The sequence below is a fragment of the Oryctolagus cuniculus genome, chromosome 17 (genome assembly GCF_051225735.1).
Source record: "Oryctolagus cuniculus isolate XC-2025 breed Fujian yellow rabbit chromosome 17, ASM5122573v1, whole genome shotgun sequence".
Lineage (NCBI taxonomy): Eukaryota > Metazoa > Chordata > Mammalia > Lagomorpha > Leporidae > Oryctolagus > Oryctolagus cuniculus.
The window spans coordinates 25,234,486-25,255,728 of NC_142883.1; the positions used below are offsets into that span (position 1 = coordinate 25,234,486).

General features: G+C 53.6%; 1 long non-coding RNA gene and 1 other non-coding gene across 3 annotated transcripts; both read left to right on the forward strand.

The window, feature by feature from the left end:
- Window positions 1-6,551: 6,551 nt before the first annotated feature.
- Window positions 6,552-10,195, forward strand: LOC138846108 (uncharacterized). Of its 2 annotated transcripts, none has more exons than XR_016224179.1 (3): window positions 6,552-6,734; window positions 7,449-7,776; window positions 8,760-10,195. It is a non-coding gene; the product is annotated as an uncharacterized LOC138846108 (long non-coding RNA). The 2 variants fall into 2 exon arrangements; XR_016224180.1 differs by lacking the exon at window positions 8,760-10,195 and adding an exon at window positions 7,852-8,457.
- Window positions 8,460-8,531, forward strand: TRNAQ-UUG (transfer RNA glutamine (anticodon UUG)). Its single transcript has one exon. It is a non-coding gene; the product is annotated as a tRNA-Gln (tRNA).
- Window positions 10,196-21,243: the final 11,048 nt, after the last annotated feature.

Below are 21,243 nucleotides of genomic sequence, written 5' to 3' on the forward strand. Positions count from 1 at the left end.
AGTCTTCAGCCTCTCTGCCAAGAGGTGCTGCAGCCTTGCCCTGGCATTTTGGGAAACCTCATCGTCGCTCCCCTCTTCCTCTGTGCTTAGCCTAGGTTGAGTTATTTCTGTTACTGCCACCCAGAGGGTGCTGAATCATGCAAGCATTCTGTACATCTTGCTTGTTTCCAAAACAGACAAGCAGAAATGAGAGGTTTTCTGCTTGGGTGGTTTGGAAGCAAAATCAGGTCACGGACAGTAACAGCCACAGAGGGTTTCCTCCAGCCTTGACTTTCACTGCAGACGACAGCTTGGACCAGACCATTGGCAAAGACATCCTTGCAGAACCGTGGATGAATTCCAAAACCCAGGGAGATGTCCAGATAACTGTGTGAGCCTCCAGGGGGCGCTCCAGCCTGCGCCGCTTCCCCTCCGCTTATTCCCACGGACTGTTTCCCGTGCGGATGGCAGGGATCCAACTACTTGAGTCATCGTTGCTATCTACCAGAATCTGCATTAGCAGGAAGCTGGAATCGGGGGTGGACTTGAACATAGGTCCTCTTTATAAACATATTTATCTATTTGAAAGGCAGAGCTACAGAGAGAGAGAGAGAGAGAGAGAGAGAGAGAGAGAGGCACAGAGAACAAGATCTTCCATCCACTGGCTCACTCCCCAAATGGCTGCATTAGCTGCAGCTGTGTCAGGTTGTAGCCAGGAACTGGGCGCTCCATCTGGATTTCCCACGAGGGTGTCAGGGGCCTAAATAATTGGGCCATCATATCTGCTGGTTTCCTGGGCACATTACCAGGGAACCGGATCAGAAATGGTGTAGCCAGGACTAGAACCAGCAACCTGATATGGTGTGCCACATCACAAGTGGCAGCTTAGCCTGCTGTCCGGCCCCTTAACCAGCATCTTAATCCATAGGCCCACTGCCTGCCCCATTTTAAAATTTTTGATAGCCAAAAATACATAATACCACTGTGTGTCTTTGAGACTGGTTTTGCCTACAGATACCACGCACTTGACCCAGACTCTCATTTGGTGAAGCCCACAGGCGGGACAGACCACAGGTGTCCCTAGGTAGTGGGAACAGCAGGAAGTCCAAGCCTTGGCAGTGGAGGGGGTGGCATGGTGGCTCCTTCGGCGGTTCCAGACTCTGTCTCGGAGGAGCTCCCCTGTCCTCTACCTTCCAGATCCACACCTTGTGGGCGCTGGGCACGGTCACCTCTCTGAGGCCGGCACAGCTCTGACCGCCCACTTCACAGGCCTAGAGGGGGCTGTTGGAGCAAGAAGTGACCATTAGCAGGTTTAGGAAGGCGACCTAACTGCCAAGGAGATCTCATTGCCAGTTCCTGCCATTTCTTGTGAGCTCCAGACAGAGGTTAGGCACAGGGTCTGAGACCAGCAAGTGCATCCTTCTGCTCACAGCCTCGCGCCTCTGCCACATGGTGGCTGCCCTCTGCCGTGGGGCCGCTCGGAGCACTCACCCAAGGGACAGAGGGAGCACTGGCAGTCTGCACGTTGTCCCAGTGGGCAGAAGACGTGTAAATCATTGCAGAGCAGCGGGGCGTTCCCTGTGTGGCTGGTGCTGACTTTCTCCGGGAGTAGGGAATTTGGCCTTTTCCAGGCCTGCAAGACTCCATGACACAGGCCTTCTGGTACACCAGGATTGCAGGCTTTCTTGGAGGACCACCCCGAAGACGGCACGGGACCATGGACACATGCCGTCACTCGGGATGTTTCCTGCCATTTCCCACAGTCCCATAGGCCCCAGAGGCACCCCATGTTCCAGGTGGAGTTCCAGGAGGTGGTCGCCCTGCACCCTACCCCTTCTGCTCCACCCTGCATCTGCCCGGCAGCCTTCACGGAGTCCCAGTGTACAGACAGCTTCGCTCTTCCTTAATCCTTTGCCCGGATGCTCCAGCCTCCCTTCGTGCCCCCCTCTTCCTGCTCCAGTTTCAAGTCCCCCACTGAAATTCTAATCCCCTCATCTCCCCCTTTTGCCAGGAGATCATCAAGACTTTGGTTACGTAACTGAGTGACCTGTAGGACTGTGTGTGCCCCCTCCTATCCCACTGCCCTCACCACAGGCAGAGCGTGTGTTTGTTCCTGCCTGCATTTTCTTCATTTAGCACAATTAATGTTTTACCTTCATCCTCGAAGAAGGCAAAACAATTAAAATGTTAAAGTGATACTGTTCAAGAACAGATGAGTTCATGAATGTTTGCTTTGTTCAGAAAAAGTAAGGGGGCAGATTTCCCCAACAGACCCCGGGGACACCAGGGTCAGAACTGGGCGGGGCAGCAAGCCGTGGGTGGGGCACCTGTCTCTCACCCTATACAAGGGGGCCACAAGGGGGCGCTGTCAGCCCTTCTGCCTCGGGACACTGCAGGCAAAGCAGGGGATTTGTGGCCTGTGCCACTTACTCTGGCAGGTGAGGGCGCAGCAAGACAAGTTCTGTCCCAGCCACCTGTGAGCCCCTTCAGATTCGACAAAGGAGACCAACTGAACACGGCCTTGATAGCAAAGCAGACATGAGGACTTTCTGTCTTTTTTTTTTTTTTATTTGACAGGTAGAGTTATAGACAGTGAGAGAGAGACAGAGAGAAAGGTCTTCCTTCCATTGGTTCACTCCCCAAATGGCTGCCATGGCCGACCCTGCGCCGATCTGAAGCCAGGAGCCAGGAGCCTCCCCCTTGTCTCCCACGTGGGCGCAGGGCTCAAGCACCTGGGCCATCCTTCCTTACTTTCCCAGGCCATAGCAGAGAGCCGGACTGGAAGCAATCGGGACCAGAACCGGCGCCCATATGGGGTGCCGGCGCCGCAAGCGGAAGATTAACCTAGTGCGCCATGGCACTGGCCCCAATTTTCTGTTTTAAGTATTCAAAGCGTTATTGTACCTCTTACTCTATCTGCTACCCATTCATGAGCTTATAAGAAACTTGAGAGAGGGGCTGGCTCTGTGAGTGCCGGGTCAAGTCCTAGCTACTCCGCTTCTGATCTAGCAAACTGCCAATGTGCCTGGGAAGGCGGTGGAGCATGGTCCACGCACTTGGGCCCCTGCCACCCATGTGGGAGACCAGGATGGAGTTCCTGGCTCCTGGCTTCCACTTGACCCAGCCCCAGTCATTGTGGTCATTTGGGGAATGGACCAGTGGATGGAGGGTCTCTTTCTCTCTGTTGCTCTGCTTTTCAAATAAATAACTAAATCTTTAAAGTCACCAATCCTGTACTTTGGCCTTTTCTGTCCTAAGATGTCATCTTCAGGAAGTCATCACCAAGGATTTTTGTTGAAAATAACAGGCAGGATGAGTGTGGCCGTGTAGCTGGTTAAGCTGTGGCTCAGGAGGCTCACACCACCTCTGACAACGCCCGGCTCCAGTCCTGGCCACTCCGCTTCATAGCCAGCTTCCTGCTCACGTGCTGGGACGGCAGCAGGAGAAGGCTCAAGTATTTGAGTCCCTGCTACACGTGTGGGAAACTACCTCTTATCTCCCTATGCTCTGTGCTGTTCTAAGAAATCAATACGGGCCGGCACTGTGGCATAGCGGGTGAAGCCACAGCCTGCAGTGCCAACATCCCAAATGGGCGCCAGTTCCAGTCCCGGCAGCTCCACTTCCAATCCAGCTCTGCTGTGGCCTGGGAAAGCAGTAGAAGATGGCCCAAGTGCTTGGGCCCCTGCACCCACGTGGGAAGACCCGGAAGAAGCTCCTGACTCCTGGCTTTGGATCGGGCTAGCTCCAGCCATTGCGGCCATTTGGGGAGTGAACCAGCGGCTAGAAGACCTCTCTCTCTCTCTCTCTCTCTCTGCCTCTCCTTTTCTGTGTAACTCTGACTTTCAAGTAAATAAATAAATCTTTAAAATAAAAAAAAATCAATAAATATGATGCCGAAGGGTCGGTGAAGACAAAGCAGAACACGTTTCATCACGCAGAGGTCGCCAGCAGTGACTCAGGACCCGGGTTGCTCAGGCTCTGATCACAGTCGCAGATAAACAAGCCCTGGAGCCTGTCCCGAAGCAATTCCCGGCCCGACAGAGCACAGGGAGGATGCGTGAGCGAGGCTAAGCCCTGCACACGGTCCCCTGCCATCGCAGCCCTCACAACCAACGCTCGAAGCGGGAGGCTCTTTATGCCCCCGTGGGATTCCACTGAGGGTCTCACTGGAGCTGGCAGTACATTTTTCTTACACTCAGAAGGTTGGGAGATATGGGGGAAACTGGGCAGAAAGTTCAATAGGAATTCATGAGCTGGGAGAATGCACCTCTGTCTCTCGCAGCTCTGCACTGTGACCCCACCCCCTTGCGTGTCAATCCGCTACGGCCACTTTCCCGGGGTGCATTGCGGCTTACAGGACACCAGGAAGGAGGAGACGCATGATGAACACGTGGAAGCTAAGCTCCACTTGGAGGCGCCATGGAACTCCCAGAAAACCTCTCTCTCTCACACACTCAAAAAGAAACCTCGCCCAAACTCCACCCTGTCTGCATATTCAATCAGGGGACCACCCCTGCCACATATAGGGGACTGTCGCACGCGGCAGTGGTCCTTGTTGGTTTCTGGCCCTTCCTTTCAGTCCCACCCTTGTCTTCTCCCATGTGCTGTCCCCTTGAAGCAGCGCTGTGGTCCTTTCGTGGCAGGCGACTGCAGGCCGGGCTGCCCACACTCACGTGTATTCTCACTCTGTCTTTCAATAGGTCCTGCTCTCGGTTGTGCACCTTACTTACAAATTTACTTTTTCATTTTTCTATGAGCTGGTTGAAGTACCTGGTACCGCACAGAATCTCTCCTGTACATTGTCAAAGGACATAACCATGACCCTTTGGGATTTCCACAGTAGCTTTTGAGAAGGTAATTCAACGTACTCTCCCAGCATTCATTGAGTCCCTGTAAGAAACAGGAAGCCGAGGTGAGGAGACACAGAAGTCATTCAACCCTCAACCGCCTGCAGGTGCTTAACGGGAGACCAGTGTGTTCCTCAAGATGGAAATGTTTCTTTTTCTTTTGAAGCAACTGGGTTTGTCTCTCTCTTTGTCTCTCTTACTTTCTTTCAGATTTCTTTCTTTATTTGAAGGGCAGAGTTGGGGAGAGAGAGAGGGAGATTAAGATCTTCTGGGGCCAGTGCTGTGGTGCAGGTTAATCCTCGGCCTGCAGCGCCAGCATCCCATATGGGTGCCAGTTCAAGTTCTGGCTGCTCCATTTCCGATCCAGCTCCCTGCTGTGGCCTGGGAAAGCAGTGAAAGACAGCCCAAGTCCTTGGGGCCCTGTGCCCACGTGGGAGACCTGGAGGAAGCACCTGGCTCCTGGCTTCAGATCAGCCCAGCTCCGGCCACTGTGGCCATTTGGGGAGTGAACCAGCAGATGGAAGACCTTTCTATCTGTCTCTCCCTCTTACTGTCTGTGGCTCTACCTCTGAAATAAATCAGTAAGATCGAAAGAAAGAAAAGGAAGGAAGGAAGGAAGGAAGGAAGGAAGGAAGGAAGGAAGGAAGGAAGGAAGGAAGGGTTAGGTAGGAAGTTAGATCTGAGCTTATGTGTGTGTGACATAAAGGCCTAAAAGAAAAGACATCTATGTCCAGCATCTGCATCTGCATCTCAAAGTCATCCCAATAATGTTTCAGGGGCAGCCCAGTGTTCGCATCCTGCCCTGCCCCCTTCTACCGGATAACCTGCCAGGTGGGGGTCCCCGCCCCTTCTGCCTGGCAATCTTCCACAATCTCCCAGGTACAGCCCAGTATCTGCATTTCAGATACCCTGCTCCGGATCCCGATTCTCCAGGGGGTCTTGCTCACCCTTCCTCTAAACTGAGGATGGCACCAGCTAGCCTCCCTCCTGTCTGATGCCTTCAGGGGAAAACTCAGATAGAAGCTTCTTCATATTTACATCCATAAAATCCTTTGTTTCAGGAGGAGATGTGTGAAGACAAAGACCCATCTCCTTAAAACCCCCTGGCCTCAACCGGACTGTGTGCTCAGCCCTCTGCCTCTATGCTGAGCTGCCCTTCTGCCCGCCCAGGTGTAATCTCTCCACTCAACCATGTGACCTTGCTCCTCCCCCCAATCCAAGCGACTGAGCACTCTCTCAGGTCCTGTCTGGAGAGGTGCCCATCCGTTCTACAGATGTCCTTTTCCCTAATAAACTTTGTTACTTTACTTTCACTACTCTGTCTCATGCCTGAATTCTTTCTTGCGCGAAGACAAGAACCCTGCCATTCACCGGGAATAGAAGGAAGGAAGGGAGGGAGGAAGGGAGGAAGGGAGGAAGGGAAGAAAAGAAAAAGAAAGATCTTCCATCCACTGGTTCACTCCCTAAACAGCCACAAAGGCCAGGGCTGGACCAGGCTGAAGCCAGGTGTGGGGAGCAACTGAGACTAGACTGAGTTACTGGAATTAAGACTTATTCTATGCATCTGCTCTCCCACAATATGGCGCTGAGAGAGAGAGACCAAACAACCTCTACGCAGCTGCCTCATCAGTTTGACAAGCTGCAGGAGCTGATCCTGCTCCTGATTGGAGGAGAGCAGCGTGCTCAGCGTGTGGGTAGCAGAGTTGGGATTGGTGGAAGAGGACTATAAAGGAGGAGAGAGCCAACATGCACCAGGAACATCTGAAGGAACACCTGTGCAGCCCCCGAGAGAGCCGGCCGGCGGTGTGCCGCTCCCCCGCAGAAGTGGGGAAAGTGGCAGGGGGAACCGCCCCTCCACGGAGGTAGAGGGACGGCAGCCAACCCAGGAAGGACCAGCAGCAAACCCGGGTAGGGCCGAGCAGACAAAAGAACAGCGCAGGGTCCTGTGTCGTTCCTCCGCGAATGGGGGAGCGACAGCCAGGAACTTCATGGGGTTTTCCACATGGGTGGCAGGGAACCAGGGCCTTGGGCCATCTTCCTCTGCTTTGCCAGCACATTAGCAGGAGGCCGGATAGGAAGTGGAGCAGCTGGGATGCCCATGTCCCAGGCTGCAGCTTAACCTGCTTTGCCACAACTTGTCACCACCATCTTGAATATTAATTTTTTTCTGTCAATGTACAAGAGTTATAAAAATGCTTTTGAGTAATAGGGGAAACAGGCCCTTATGAAGGTGCTTCCTTGAAACAGCTGTCACCAATAGAGGTTTTCAGATCGGGTTAATGAGATTCTGGCCTGCACGCCACAGAAAAGGCCTTGGGGCCAGAGGCAGAAAGGGGACCTGTTGGCTCAGGACACGGGGGCTGAAGGCACAAACTTAGGGAAATGGGCAAGATGGGGGCTGGGGAGGGGCGGGGCTTTGGCACCCGATTGGGACGGCTGATTGAGATGCCTGACTCCCACCTCCGAGTGCCTGGGGTGGAGTGCCCCCTCTGCTTCCAGTCCCAGCTTCCTGTTCTGCCCCAGCCCGGATGTTGTAGGCATTTGGGAACAGATTCAGTGGACAGAACATCCATCTCTCTCTCTCTTCTCTCTCTGTCTCTCTCTGCGTGTCTCTGGCCTTAGGGAAGGATGCAGCCAGGAACCCAGCCAAAGTCAAGGTCCAGGGCGACTGGTTAGGGTGGTGGCCCTTCTGCTATGGGAGGATATGGCTTGGCTGTCCTTACTGTCCCCGGGGATGCGCAGCAAGTTCTGAACACCCCTACTTCTGGGCACGAGTCTCTCTGGATTTTAAGTCCAATGGTCAAGCGAGGGACACGCACGTTCGCCCTGGCTGCCGGACAATGCTGCATCGCTCCAGAATGGAGGGAGACGTCCTGTGACTCACGTCCATCAGCCCTGTGCAGAGCAGTTCTGTTTCATAGAGGTGGGATGCCACTGTGTACACCGATTGGTGAGTAGGTCTTGCTTCTGTTTAGGCCTGCAGAAGTTCCCAAGTCCACACCAACACTGATTCCTTATACACTAGCCCGGCATTGATTGCACGAACGGTTTCAGGATTTAAGCAGTCTTCACTCGCCAGCCTACGTGAGCACCACCCCTCGTACAGGCGAGGGCAAAGTAGCAGAAGTGGAATCGCCGGGACGAACGGCAAGCAAAACTTTGGCGAGGGTGCGCGCGGAGGCGGCGTTAACCCCAGGTGGTGGCTGGCGCTGGCGGGAGCGGCCCGGCGTGTGCGTGTGCGTGAGGCGCCGGAACTCGCGCCCCCCAGTTTGACCCGCCACACTCCCCGCGTGCGGGGCCCGCTTCCCTCCCGGCTTGGCCGGGACCTGCCGTTCGCGGGACCCTTTGTGGAGATGAACGCCCCGGCCGCGTGCCCCGAGCGGCTTGCTCCGGATCAGCAGCTGGCCTCGCATCGCCTGCCCGCCGCTCGCCCGACCTCCCGGGGCGCTATCCTAACCCGGAGGGCAGACGTCCCCCGGAACCCCGGAACGTCTGGAACGGCCGCTAGGCTTCTGCCGCCTGGCCGGCCCCGCAGGCCCCGGAGCGCGGGCTGCACACCCTGCGGCGGTGTCGGAGGCTGCCCAGCCCCGCACGTGGCTTGAGGAAGCTCCCGGCCGTTCGTAGCAGCCAGCAGGTCCCATGGTGTAATGGTTAGCACTCTGGACTTTGAATCCAGCGATCCGAGTTCAAATCTCGGTGGGACCTCTCTAAACCTTTTGGCCTTACAATTCCTGTTTTGGGGACCGCGGACAGTCGCCGCCACCGCGAGCTGAGCTGTGGCCCGCTGACCTCTCCAATCGCGGTTTGGGATCCCTCCGCCTCTCTCAAGAGGCTTTCGTTTCGGGGCACCCTGGGGCTTCAAGTGCGCACGCGCAAGGGTCGGGCGGGAAAGGAAACGTTGTGATGGGAGACTGAACCTGACTTTCTCCCTAGAGGAAAACGGCCGACAGCACCCGAGAGTTCCCGAGGCGGCTGCTGCTCCGGGCGCAACGCCACTTCACTCCGCGAGTCTCGGCGGTCCATCCTCCCCGAGAGTTGCCGGCACCCCTTCTCCTATTGGCTACAGAGTGGAGCGCGCTTTGTGACTGCTCTGTGAGCCGCGAATGAAGTGGCCCGGCGGGGCCGAGGGGGCGGGAAAACGGCGTCCGCGGGGCCCCTATTGGTCACAAACAATATCCGGCTGGGGTTCCACAGGGGAGGGTGCCGCCTTGCTGGGCCAGTGCCGGCCGGTGCGGTTGTCGGTGTTTTTCAGCCTGGGGCCGGGGCCGGGTGTCTCGGGCCTTTCTCCCGAGCGGAGGGGCGTCGGGCGGGCGGCTCGGTGCGGGCTCCGTGTTTAGGGTGCTGGCCCCGCGGCGTGTTGGAGACGTGGGTGCGGGCTTGTCTTCCCGGAACGGGGTCTGGGCTTTGGGACGCGTCTGTCCCTCCGGGCCGAGTGCCGGGGGAGCCCGCTGACGCATTTGCGACCTCCCCGCAGGGTGACCGGCCCTGGGGAGGACGCCCGGGAAACCCCAGGGGTCCGCGCTGTCCCTGGACGCCTGCATGGGCGCGTGGGTGGGAGCGACCCCGGCCTCCGAAGCACCCGGCGCGGCAGGTGGGAGGACTTGGCCCTGCTGCAGCCGCAAAGCGCGGGAGGCTGTGCTGTCCGTGTCAACCCAAAATCCTGCACTGATTTGGAAAAACCAGAGATCCTGCACCGATTGCGGCGGCGAAGGCCTCGGGCTCTGGAGACCTCAGTGCAAAGGGAAAGCGAAGATGAGCTTTTGGGAGACGACGCGGGGAGTATTTCTGTGTCCTCCGGGTAACGAAAGCTGCCCTAAAGGGGCTACAGAGGTTCTTAAAGCTGTGCATGCTTGGCCGTGTTAATCACTTACCCCGTGTTCTTAGGAAAGGATTCTGCTAAGTGGAGAGGGAAGCCGCAGCTTGTAGTCCAGCTCACAAAGAACTTGAATCCAGGTGATAATGCGCCTTTAGCAAGGAAAACGACGGACAACCTAACCGAAAAATCGACAGGGACCTGGACAGGGGCGGACGTTGTGGCTCGGTTGAGCCTGCCCTCTGGGGGACCCACGTCCCCTGTTGGAGTCCCTGGTTCCCTTCCAGCTGCCCTGTCTGCTCCACTTCCTGGCCTGCAGCTTCTTGCTAATACATCCTGGGAGGCGGCAGGTCGTGGCTCAAGTGCTTGGATCTCTGCCAGCCACATGGGAGGCACAGGTGGAACTGCTGGCTCCTGGCTTCAGCCTGGCCTGGCCCTGGCTCTGGCCAGCATTTGGGGAGTGAACTAATGGATGGACAATCTCTGTTTCTCCATGTTGCTTTACCTTTTGAGTAAAATGAAACATTTAAAAAATAAAAATATGTTCTATATAGTATATACACATGCGCAGAAAATTTGGAAAATGTGGCTTAAAACAGGCCTTCACTAAAAAAAGGAAACCCCAACTAAGCAATGTGTGTTTGAAAAATGCAAACCGTCATCAGTCCTGGTGACAATGCAAATTAAAAGCTCAGTGAGCACTCATCCGGTTGGCGATGCTCACTGAACAAGAGTATGCAATAAGCTCTCTGCTGTGGCCCGGGAGTGCAGTGGAGGATGGCTCAAGTCCTTGGGCCCTGCACCCGCACGGGAGACCAGGAGAAGCACCTGGCTCCTGGTTTCAGATCAGCACAGCGCGCCGGCCGCAGCGGCCATTGGGGGCTGAACCAACGGAAAAGGAAGACCTTTCTCTCTGTCTCTCTCTCTCACTGTCCACTCTGCCTGTCAAAAAAATAAAAATAAAAAAGATTATTTATTTATTTGAAAGTCAGAGTTACACACAGAGAGGAGAGGCAGAGAGAGAGAGAGAGGTCTTCCACCCGCTGGTTTACTCCCCAATTAGCCGCATGGCTGGAGCTGCGCTGATTCGAAGCCAGGAGCCAGGGGCTTCCTCCAGGCCTTCCATGCAGGTGCAGGGGCCCAAGGACTTGGTCTGTCTTTCACTGCTTTCCCAGGCCATAGCAGAGCTGGATAGGAAGTGGAGCAGCCAGGTCCTGAACCAATGCCCATATGGGATGCTGGCACTGCAGGCAGTGGCTTTAGCTGCTACGCCACAGCGCTGGCCCCCCAGAACATGATTTGAGACCTGGTTTCTGACCTACTTTTGCCCTTAAGGGATCCCTTAGGGACCAGGGAGCAAATTTGGACTTTATTTTATATATATATATATATATATATATATATATATATAATAAATTTATTTGAAAGGCAGAGAGAGCAAGGAAAAGATCTTCCTGGACCAAACTATAGCCAGGAGCCTGGAATTCTACCCAGGTCTCCCCCATGGGTGGCAGGGGTCCAGGTATCTGGGCCATCCTCTGCTGCTTTTCCCAGGGACACTAGCAGGCAGCTGGATCAGAAGCAGAGCACCTAAGGTCCAAATAGGAGCCCTGATGTGGGATGCCAGCATCACTTAACCCACTGTGCCACAGTGCCAGCCCCAAACTTGGGACTTTGAAACAATAAAAACATCAGGCCAACGCTGAGGTGCAGCAGGTTAGCGGCAGCACCAGCATCCCATGTGAGCACCAGTTCGAGTCCTGGATGTTCCACTTCCAATCCAGTTCCCTGCTAATGCACCTGGGAAGGCAGCAGAAGATGCCTCAAGTCCTTAAGCCCCTGCCACCACCCATGTGGGAGACCTGGGTGAATTCCAGGCTCCTGGCTTCAGCCTAGCCTAGCCCCTAGCTGTTGTGGCCATTTGGGGAGTGAACCAGCAGATCGAAGATCTCTCTGTCTCTCTCTCTTTCTCTGCCTCTTTCTCTCTGTAACCCTGCCTTTAAAATAATAAGTGAATCTTTAATTAAAGAAGCAATTAAGCTATCATTTGTTACTATAACACCTGCCAGATGGTTCCATGCCATTGTTTAGTGAATTGGGTAGTGCGTTGTACAGCCAGCAGCAGTGCCTTGAACAGAACTAATTGTCAGCCTAGGAATAGGCCTCGCTCCATTATTTGAAGAATTGGTAAAAATCGTGGAAGTTTTTTAATCTGACAATGGTTTCGATCTTTATCTTGTCTTCATTATAACAGCGTAATAATCAGTCCAACAGTTTTGAACATAATGATGCTTTTGCCCATGTACTCAATAAAGGGCCTTTTTTCTACCCAAAGAAAGAGCTTATAGATGAATTTATAGACAGATCAATTGTTATGGCCTTGTCTTATTTTGTGAGATCTGGGGACACCGGAGGAATGGTTTAGTCCCTCACAGCTCCCGTGGAGTTAGTCCAGTCACCAAATACAGTTGAGATTCTATTCAGGGGATCTGAATCAAAATGGTTCGTTGATTCACTTGTGCCCTGAAGTGCTCCCCGTTGTGCCATAAGGCCGGGCCTGCAGAATGGAGTCCACTCTTTTATTGTGAATAATAATGAGGACATATTTTTTTCATATGATGTTTTATTTCTTGGCGTCAAGTGTGAGGATGATAAAATGGCTCGGTAAAAGTAATAAAATCAGTACAGTCACACACAAAATAGTGTTGAGCAGAAGGAAACACACAAAAGAATAAATAATGTATGATTTCATTTCTGTAAAGTTCCTAAATAGGTGAAGTGAACTATTGTGTGTTATTTGGAGCTTCAGCTTACTTGGTAAAACTTTGAAGCGAAGCGAGGAAATAATTACTGTTATTAAAGAAAAGGTCGTTCTGTGCTGAAGTGCCATAAGGAAGGCTTGATTCAGGACCATGGAGAAGGTATAGGGACCTTGCTCAAGTGAGAGAGATCGGGCCCATCTCTGAATACAGCGTGGGTAACGGGGCACTTACAGCCAAGGAGGAGGGTGGGGGTCGGAGGGCGGGAATTCACAAAGAGGGAAACTCGGGGGTCAGGGGCACTTTGGCTAATGTGACCCAGCTGTATTCTCTCTGAAGACAGACGAGGGTGACCAGTGTGCCTGGGGGGACCTGGTCACACAGGAAGGGCTCTTGCTAAACTGATTTAGCAGGGCTCTCTGCTAAAGCTGATCTATAATAATAATAATAATAATAATAATAATAATAATAATAATAGAAGAGATGGAGAGAAAGAGATCTTTCAACTGCTGGTTCATGGCCTAAATGGTCACAAGGGCCAGGGCTGGGCCAGGCTGAAGCCAAGAGCTTGGAGCTTCATCCAGGTCTCCCATGTGGGTGGCAGGGGCCCAGACACTAGGGCCATCTTTCACTGCTCTCCTAAGTGCATGAAAGGGAAGCCAGTACCTGGCGTTACAGGTGGAGACCCAACCTGCTGTGGCCCACACTGGCCCCTGAAAGTGGTTGTTACAAGGAAGTGCACAGATGAGCTTAGAAGAAGGCTCAGAAACCTGACTAAAGTGCGCCTAAACAAAGAATCTGTGTCCGCATGTAAATCGAAACACCGGATATCTCAGAAGGGAACGGGCCATGGTAGGGACGGGGGCCAGCAGCAGTCCCCTAGGGGTACTGTGCTCTTCTGTTTCTGTCTTTAGTGCCGGCTGCATAGATGTTTGCTTTACAAAAATAAGTTAAAATGTGCACCTGCGGGACTGGCACTGTGGCATAGTGGTGGCTGCAGCTGTGCGTGCACCTGTGACTCCAGCATCCCATATGGGTACCGGTTCAAGTCCTGCCTGCTGCACTTCCAATCCAGCTCCCTGTTAATAGCCTGGGAAAGCAGTGGAGATGACCCAAGTGCTTGGGCCCCTGTCCCCACATAGGAGACCCAGATGAAGCTCTTGGCACTTATTTAGCCTGGCCGTTGCGACCATCTGGGGAATGAACCAGTGGATGTAAGATCGATCTCTCTCTGTAACTCTGACTTTGAAGTGAATAAATAAATCTTTACCCAAAAAATGTACACTTATGACTATGCATTACTCCGTATGGGAGTTGCGTTTCTTGGTTAAGAAGGTCACACGTAGTACCTATCTTGAGACGGGTTCTGCCCTGCTTCCGGTTGAGGAATCTGAGATAAAAAGTTTGTCTGCAAAGAGGGAGCCAGGAGAAAGATCCAGGATCTGAGCCATCAGAATCGCATCCCAGGGCCAGCTTCAGTTCTAGGTGTCCCACAGCGATGAATTCCACCCTCCCAGGACGGCTGGAGCATCTGGGTAAGCAGATCAGCTGTTCTGCAAAAGACAACAATAGCGCCTTTTGGACAGCAGTGTGGTGCGAATGAGTAAAACAGAAGCGGAAAGTCCTTACATCTCTTTCTGGTCCTTGGCACTTTAAATAAAAACAGGGCGCAAGACAGCGATCTTAATTTTTTTTAAGTTTACTTAGTTTTATTTCAGTGAGAGAGCGAGTGAGCGAGCAGGTTCACTCCTCAAATGCTCACGGTGGCTGGGACTGGGCCAGGCCAAAGCCAGGAGCCAGGAGCTCCATCAGAGTCTCCCACGTGGATGGTGGGGGCCCAAGCATGTGGCCCATCTTCGTTCCCTTCCCAGGAGCATTGGTAGGAGCTGGGTTAGGAACGGAGCAGCCAGGACTTGAACCAGTGCTCCAGGAAGGGATGCCAGCATCCCCCGCACCAGGCTAGCCTGCTGTGCCACACTCCACCCCATCTTCATTTTTTGCCTGCTTCATTTTTGTGCGAAGTCTGGAGAAGGAGACTTCTCAGGGGACAAGTTAGAGCCTTCTGAGGATCCCAGCAACAGCAGGCTTGAGAGAGGTGGGCTTCTGCTGCCCCCACGGCGTCCAGGGAGGCTCAGAGACCCTCGTTGGGGAGCCGGAACACTTCTGCTCTCAGATGGAGATGGGTCCCCTCTCAAGGTCCCCAGCCTCCACCCTGCGATTTGATTCCGCTGCAAACCCTCACTCCCAGCTCAGGACTTGACTCACTTGGGCTTTTCAGCATTTTGGCAGTGGCTTTTGCCATTTTCTGTTGATTCGTTTGTACCAAGGCCCTCAGTGAGGTATTTATTTTATATCCCAGATCAGTTTACACACATGTGCACACATACACACACACATGCAAAGATGTGACAAAAGTTGAACAGTGTTCACCCTTATACGTACAAAAGTACACTCTGATGTTTGCTATGTATTTTTATTTCATAAAAGTTGCTAACCACCCACAATTGTGGGCCCGGTTCCTGATGGGTTCCAAGAAAAGCAGTGGAAGGTGCTGTCACACACAGTCATTTATCATCAGGAAATAAGAGAGCGCGGGAAATCACCTCCACAGCCGGGAAGCCGTTTCCATAGCCGCGATTCCCCAGGCCCGGGGAAATGGGTGCCTTTCAGCTTAGAGGGAAATGAACTTGCAGGAGGGGACCTTCTTGTCCTTGCCTACAGGGCTGGTTCAAGTTCATGCAGGCCTGGTTCAGAGCATGCCCCAGCATAGCCCGCATGTTGTGGTCCTCCCGCCACAGAAATCTCAGCATTAAAACGAAGCAGCCGGTGAGCTTCAGACACTGACCCACCTGGGCTATGGGCAAGCTCAGGAGGGCCTGGCCAGGCGTGGGTGCCTGGTGATTGCTGCTCTCCCTGGAACCTGACTGAAAACCCGCAGGGCCCTGGAGAACATCAGGGGCTTCTAGGGCTTTGAAATAGAAATGAGTCACAATAAAGGGTTTTGTGCTGCTGGGGGCATTGGCTCTTGACAGTCACAGCCTACAAACTCGATCATAGCTCATGGCCCTCTCCAGTTGTTGTTCTCCTAATTCCAGCTTCTCGGATGCCTCCTTTCTCTCTCTGTCTCCAGCAGCTTAGAGGTGAACCTCTCCCTCTCCTCCCAACAATCCCAGCCATCCCTTCCCGCCAAAGGACCCTGGGCATGGCGTTTTCCAAGGGGAGCACCGACGGTGGGTTGTCCCTGACCAGCACCACCAGCAGAGGGCAGTGTGCTAGCATGCAGGATCCCCTGAGAAGCCAGGTCTGTATCTCCCCGGGCCTCTCCCATCTGCTGGCTTCCCAGCATTGTCCGCTCTTGATCTCTTTGTTTTTTCATTTGTGGGTAAGGTCATGTATTTATATAACGTGCCCAGTGCACGGTTGGCCTGTAAGGGATAAAACACAAGATCGTTTAACTTCCGGTCCTGGAGCAACAACCGAGTTCTGGGTATAGGAATCACACAGCAAAAAGAGGCTTGATCGCTTCCCTACTCTGGAGGAACTTGACATCGTGACGACAGAGGCTGACATGGCACAGGGTGTTAAGTTGCTTGCGACGCTGGCGTCCCACGTCACAGCGCTGATTCGAGTCCTAGCTGCTCTGCTTCCAATCCAGCTCCCTGCTAATGAGCCTGGGAAGGCAGTGGAAGATGGCCCAAGTGCTTGGGCCCCCTGCTACCACTTGGGAGACCAGGATGGAGTTCTATCCTCTGTATTTGGCCTGGACCAGTCCTGTGCTGGCTGTTGTGCCTTTGTGGCCATATGGGGAGTGAGCTGGTGGACAGATAGTATCTCTCTGTCTCTGTGTCTCTGCCTTTCAAATAAGTAAATAGAAGATTTTTAAAATGAGAACTATTGACGGTTAAACCAATGACCTATGTCAGTGTCAATGACAAGCAATTGGCTCAACACGTGGGCAGAAATACAAGTGAAATCCAGCCAGGGAAAATCAAAAAGACATCCCGACCGAAGATCCAAATAGCACGTGCGTTCCACCACTGGTGTGAGACAGGGAGAGGGTGGGAGAGGGTGGGAGGGCCCCTGAGAAACCGGAAGCATGGATTTCTCCCAGGATGGAACTAGGGGGAGAAGCAGAGACAGAACGGCAGGCTGCATTCCCTTCCACACCTCTTGAACGTCAACCCATCTGATTTTTAAGAAATTATTCATTTACCCCGTCACAAGGTCGCAGGGACTTCGGGAGCCAGAGGAAGCTTACATGATGCTTAACCTAGATGTGACTTACTAGGGGAATTAGCTAGATAATAAGGCTTTCCCGGCCCCACAGGAACCTCTCAAGGGATTAAAAGAAGCTCCACGTTAATATGGGGAGCGGGGGTGGGTGACCTCCAGGTAGGCAGGACCCTGAAGACGGCCTTGGTGCTTGGTGTCCCTGGTACCCCAGAGTCTTGTGTTGGTCTTTTTTTTTTTTTTTAAGATTTATTTATTTACTTGAAAGTCAGAGTTACACACACACACAGAGAAGGAGGCAGAGAGAGAGAGGTCTTCCATCCACTGGTCTACTCCTCTGTTGGCCACAATGACCGGAGCTGTGCCTCTCCGAAGCTAGGAGCCAGGAGTATCTTCCACGTGGGTGCAGGGTCCCAAGCACCTGGACCATCTTCCACTGCTTTCCCAGGCCATAGCAGAGAGCTGGATTGGAAGTGGATCAGCCAGGACTTGAACCGGTGCCCATATGGGTTGCTGGTGCTGCAAGTGGCAGCTTCAACCCTACACCACAGCGCCAGACCCTTGTGTTGGTCTTACAAGGAGTTGAGAGATGAGAAGCAGTTTGAGGGGCCAGTGTTTTGTGGGCTAAACAACCGCTTGCGACCCTGGCTGTTTCCAGTCCCAGCTACTCCGCTTCTGATCTAGCTTCCTGCTAACATGCAGGAGGCAACAGATGATACGGCTCAAGTGCTTGAGTCCCTTTTCTTACATGAGAGACTCAGATGGAGTTCCAAGCTCCCGGCTTCAGCCTGACCCAGCCCCAGCTGCTGTGGGCATTTGCGGAGTGAACCAGCAGATGGAAACGTTTGAAGAAGAGGAAGATGAGGAGGAGGAAGAAGGGCTTTAAGCAAGGGTGCCTCGGAGACCGGAGAATGCACAGGAGCCTGTGGGAAAGGCTCTGGGTCTTTGCCTAAGGCCATGGCCGAGGGAGTGAAGTGTCCACAGATGACGGAATGCTACAAGCAGCGGTTAAAAAAAAAATCCTGTCATTTGCAACAAAATAGATGCACCTGGAAACCATTATACTTAGTAAAATAAGCCAGTTCCCAGAAGACAAATACCAGATGTTCTGCCTGATATGTGGGAACTAACAGAGTCCCTAAAAGGTAATCTATAGAAATGATTGGCACTTTGAGATGCGATGATTTTGAACAGTCCTTGTCTACGACTGTTGAGGACCAGTTGTGTTTTTTTCATACTATGTATTGATCTCTTTACTTAGTGTAGGGTTAATCTTACGTGTATAAATTTAATTGAAAATAGATCTTTGTAAAAAATAAGAATGGGAATAGGAGAGGGAGGAAGAAGGATGGGAGTGCAGGCAAGAGGGAGGGTAGAATGGGAAGAAATGCTATGTTCCTAAATCTGTATATATGAAATGCATGGAATTTATATACCTTAAATAAAAGTTTTCTAGGTAAAAAAAAATCCACCAATGAATGTGTGGGTGCTTTAGAAGACAGCACTGTGGGCCAGTGCAGCAGGTGAACCCACTGCCTGCAGTGCCAGCGTCCCATATGGGCACTGGTTTGCCTGACTGCTCCACTTCTGATCCAGCTCTCTACTATGGCCTGGGAAAGCAGCAGAGGATGGCCCAAGTCCTTGGGCCCCTGCACCCATGTGGGAGACCCGGAAGAAGCTCCTGTCTTCAGATCTGCCCAGTTCTGGCGGTCATGACCATTTGGGGAGTGAACCAGCACATGGAATAGCTCTCGCTCTCGCTCGCTCGCTCTCTCCCTCTCCTTCTGCCCCTCTGTAACTCTGCCTTTCAAGTAAATAAGTTCAACCTTAAACAAACCAACAAAGGCAGCACTGACTGGGGTTGCCTGGTTAGGTCAGTGTGATGACACGGGACTGCGGACGCAGGCAGGCAGCAAACCCCCTGCAGCAGCTGCCTCTCACCGCAGCTCCCCTGGCTTCCTATTTCTGCTTCCTTGGCCTTGATGCCGCAGGCAATGAGTCACCCACGTCTCCCATTTCCCTGGGCTAATAAAGGGGCAGAGGCTGGGGTGGGGGAGGGGGCAAGGGGACATCCAGCAGCTGCTCCAGCGTGGCTCCCTGCTCCTCCGCCCCCAGTTTACAACCATCAGAGATGGGGAGGGGGCCGGCAGGAGGCTCTTGCTGGGGTTCAGCTGGATGCTCGCCTTCAGCCCTGTGCCTGGATCCCTGCCTCCTCCATCGGACCGCCTGCCTCCTCCATCGGACTGTCCCCCCTCCATGTCCTGACATCATCTGACCGCGTTCTGACGATCCCATTCGACCTCTCTGTCTCTGACCCTCCCCCTTGGTCCTCTTCACTGCCCTTCCTCCCCCACCCCGGCCTGAGTTGCTGGTGCCCCTCCAAGTTCTATTCCTGGCCCTCCTCTCCTGCTCCTCACAGCCCTCTTGAGCAATCTTGTCCACTTGCCTGGTATCAGCTCCCGCCTCTCGGTGACACTCAGCAGGGTACCGGGTGAGGTGCGTGGTCAGCTGGTGGGGATGGCCTTCCATCCACAGGCGACACCCGCGGTTACCCGGTCATCCAAGGACAAAGCTTGAAGTTACCTGTGAGAGTGGCCTCTCCTTCCACCCCAGATTCAGTTCATCTCTGGGTCCTGCAGACTTTGCCTTCTCCTCTCCATTTTCTCTATCACCTGCGCTCTGGTCCGGCCCCACCTCCCAGTTCAGTTCACAGTCCCATCTGGGGGGCTGGAGCGTGGGGGGTCCGCCCTGTCTGGGAACAGCCCTTCCCAGGTGGCCCTGACAGCCCGTAGAGGAAAGAACTTCCTGCTCTGTGACTCCTGGGAAGCCGAGAAGGCTCCACTCAGATGAGCAAGACTTGAAGCGTGATTGAAGGACTGATAACAGAGATTGCGGGGGGGCTTTGGGGTTGGAATACTTAGGGTGAGTCCAGAGACGGATGTGCAAGGGCCATGGGCATGTTTATCAAAGGCCTCTTTCTCTCTCTCTGTATTTCTGCCTTTCAAATAAATAAATAAATATCTTAAAAAGAAGGAGGAGGAGGAGGAGGAGGGGCTGGCACTGTAGTATAGTAGGTTAAGGTTCGTGTCCCAGCTGCTACATTTCTGATCCAGCTCTCTGCTAATGCGCCTGGGAAAGCAGTGAAAGACAGCCCAAGTGCTTGGGCCCCTGCACCCATGTCAGGCACATGGAAGAAGCTCCTGGCTCCTGGCTTCAGCCTGGCCCAGCCCTGGCTGTTGGGCCAGGAGTGAACCAGTGGAAGGAAGACCTCTCTCTCTCTGTCTCTCCCTCTCTCTGGCTATAACTCTGCCTCTCAAATAAATAAACAAATCTTAAAAAAAAAAAAAAAAAGAGAGAGAGAACATTCTCATCATCTTTTTTAAAAAATTATTTATTTATGTACTTACTTTTTTTTCTTTTTTATTCTTTTTCTTTTTTTCTTACTTTTACGAAAGGCAGAGTGAGAGATATGAGAGAGAGAGAGAGAGAGAGAGAGAGAGACTTTTTCCTGTTGATTTACTCCCCAGATGGCTGAATGGCTGGGGCTGGGCCATCTTCTGCTATCCATGACCTCACCCGCCACGTGCCTGTGGGCTGTGGGCTGTGGCCTGCTGGGAAGGGAGCCGAGTTTGCGGCTATGGGCAGCAGCGCCGTTACCTGCTGCGTATCCAGTCCTGTCTGTGAATGCCCCCAGCCAGAAACTCTCATGACTTCCTGGACAGCACCTTGTCCCCCACCCATCACTCATCTTACCTCCCCAAGACCTCCTCCAGCTCTCCTCTCCCTCCTCCTCACTCCCCCCCCCCCCCGACCTTTGCCTCCTTAATGGCTTCTCTGCCTCCCCTCTTTCCCCTGTAACTTTATTGTCAGGAGCAAGTTTCCCTGTGGGCAGATAAGGCTGCACAGTTCCGGGAGGGAGGGAGGCCCGGCTCCAGCAGCGGATCCTCTGATCCTCCCATCCTCTTAGAGGCTCTAAGCCTCTCTCCCGCCTTTCCAAGCGCTGCCTGATTGGCTCTCCCTCTACCCCGCCTCCATCTGTGCCTCTGTTCTTGCTGCCTCTGCAGCCACCATTGGCAAGGCAGTCGACAGGACTCCCCTGACGGTTCACTCCCCCCACCCCGCACTCCCCGCCTCCCCCCAGGCTGCACAGGACACAGCGGTATCGGTATCGGTATTGTGAGCGTCTGTCCAAGTTCCTTCTGATGCAGCCTAGCATCCTTCTGGTCCCTCCCTGCGTCCCCAGCCCTGGGGCTGGGGGCAGCTGGTGCCCTAGCTGCTGCAACCCCTTCCCAGGCTCCCTGTTGCACGGGGGGTGGGGGTGTATGAAGCAAATGTCCTTAACCAAGCTCGCGGAAGGAGCCACCGAGACTCGACCCCTCTCCAGCCTCATGCTCGCCACTCTGGGTGCTGCACCCTCCCCACTCCGGCACTCGCCTCTGCTCTGAAGCTCAGCGAGCCCTGTGCCCCTGCACCACCCTGACCCTCCCCACGGAAGCACGTGTTGACTGAATCGGGCATCGTTCCCGTCTTCGGGTGAGGAACACGACGTGAGCCGCGCTCATTGTGCCCAGCCTTCTATCCCAGGTGCCCAGCGCGTAATAAACACTCGACAACG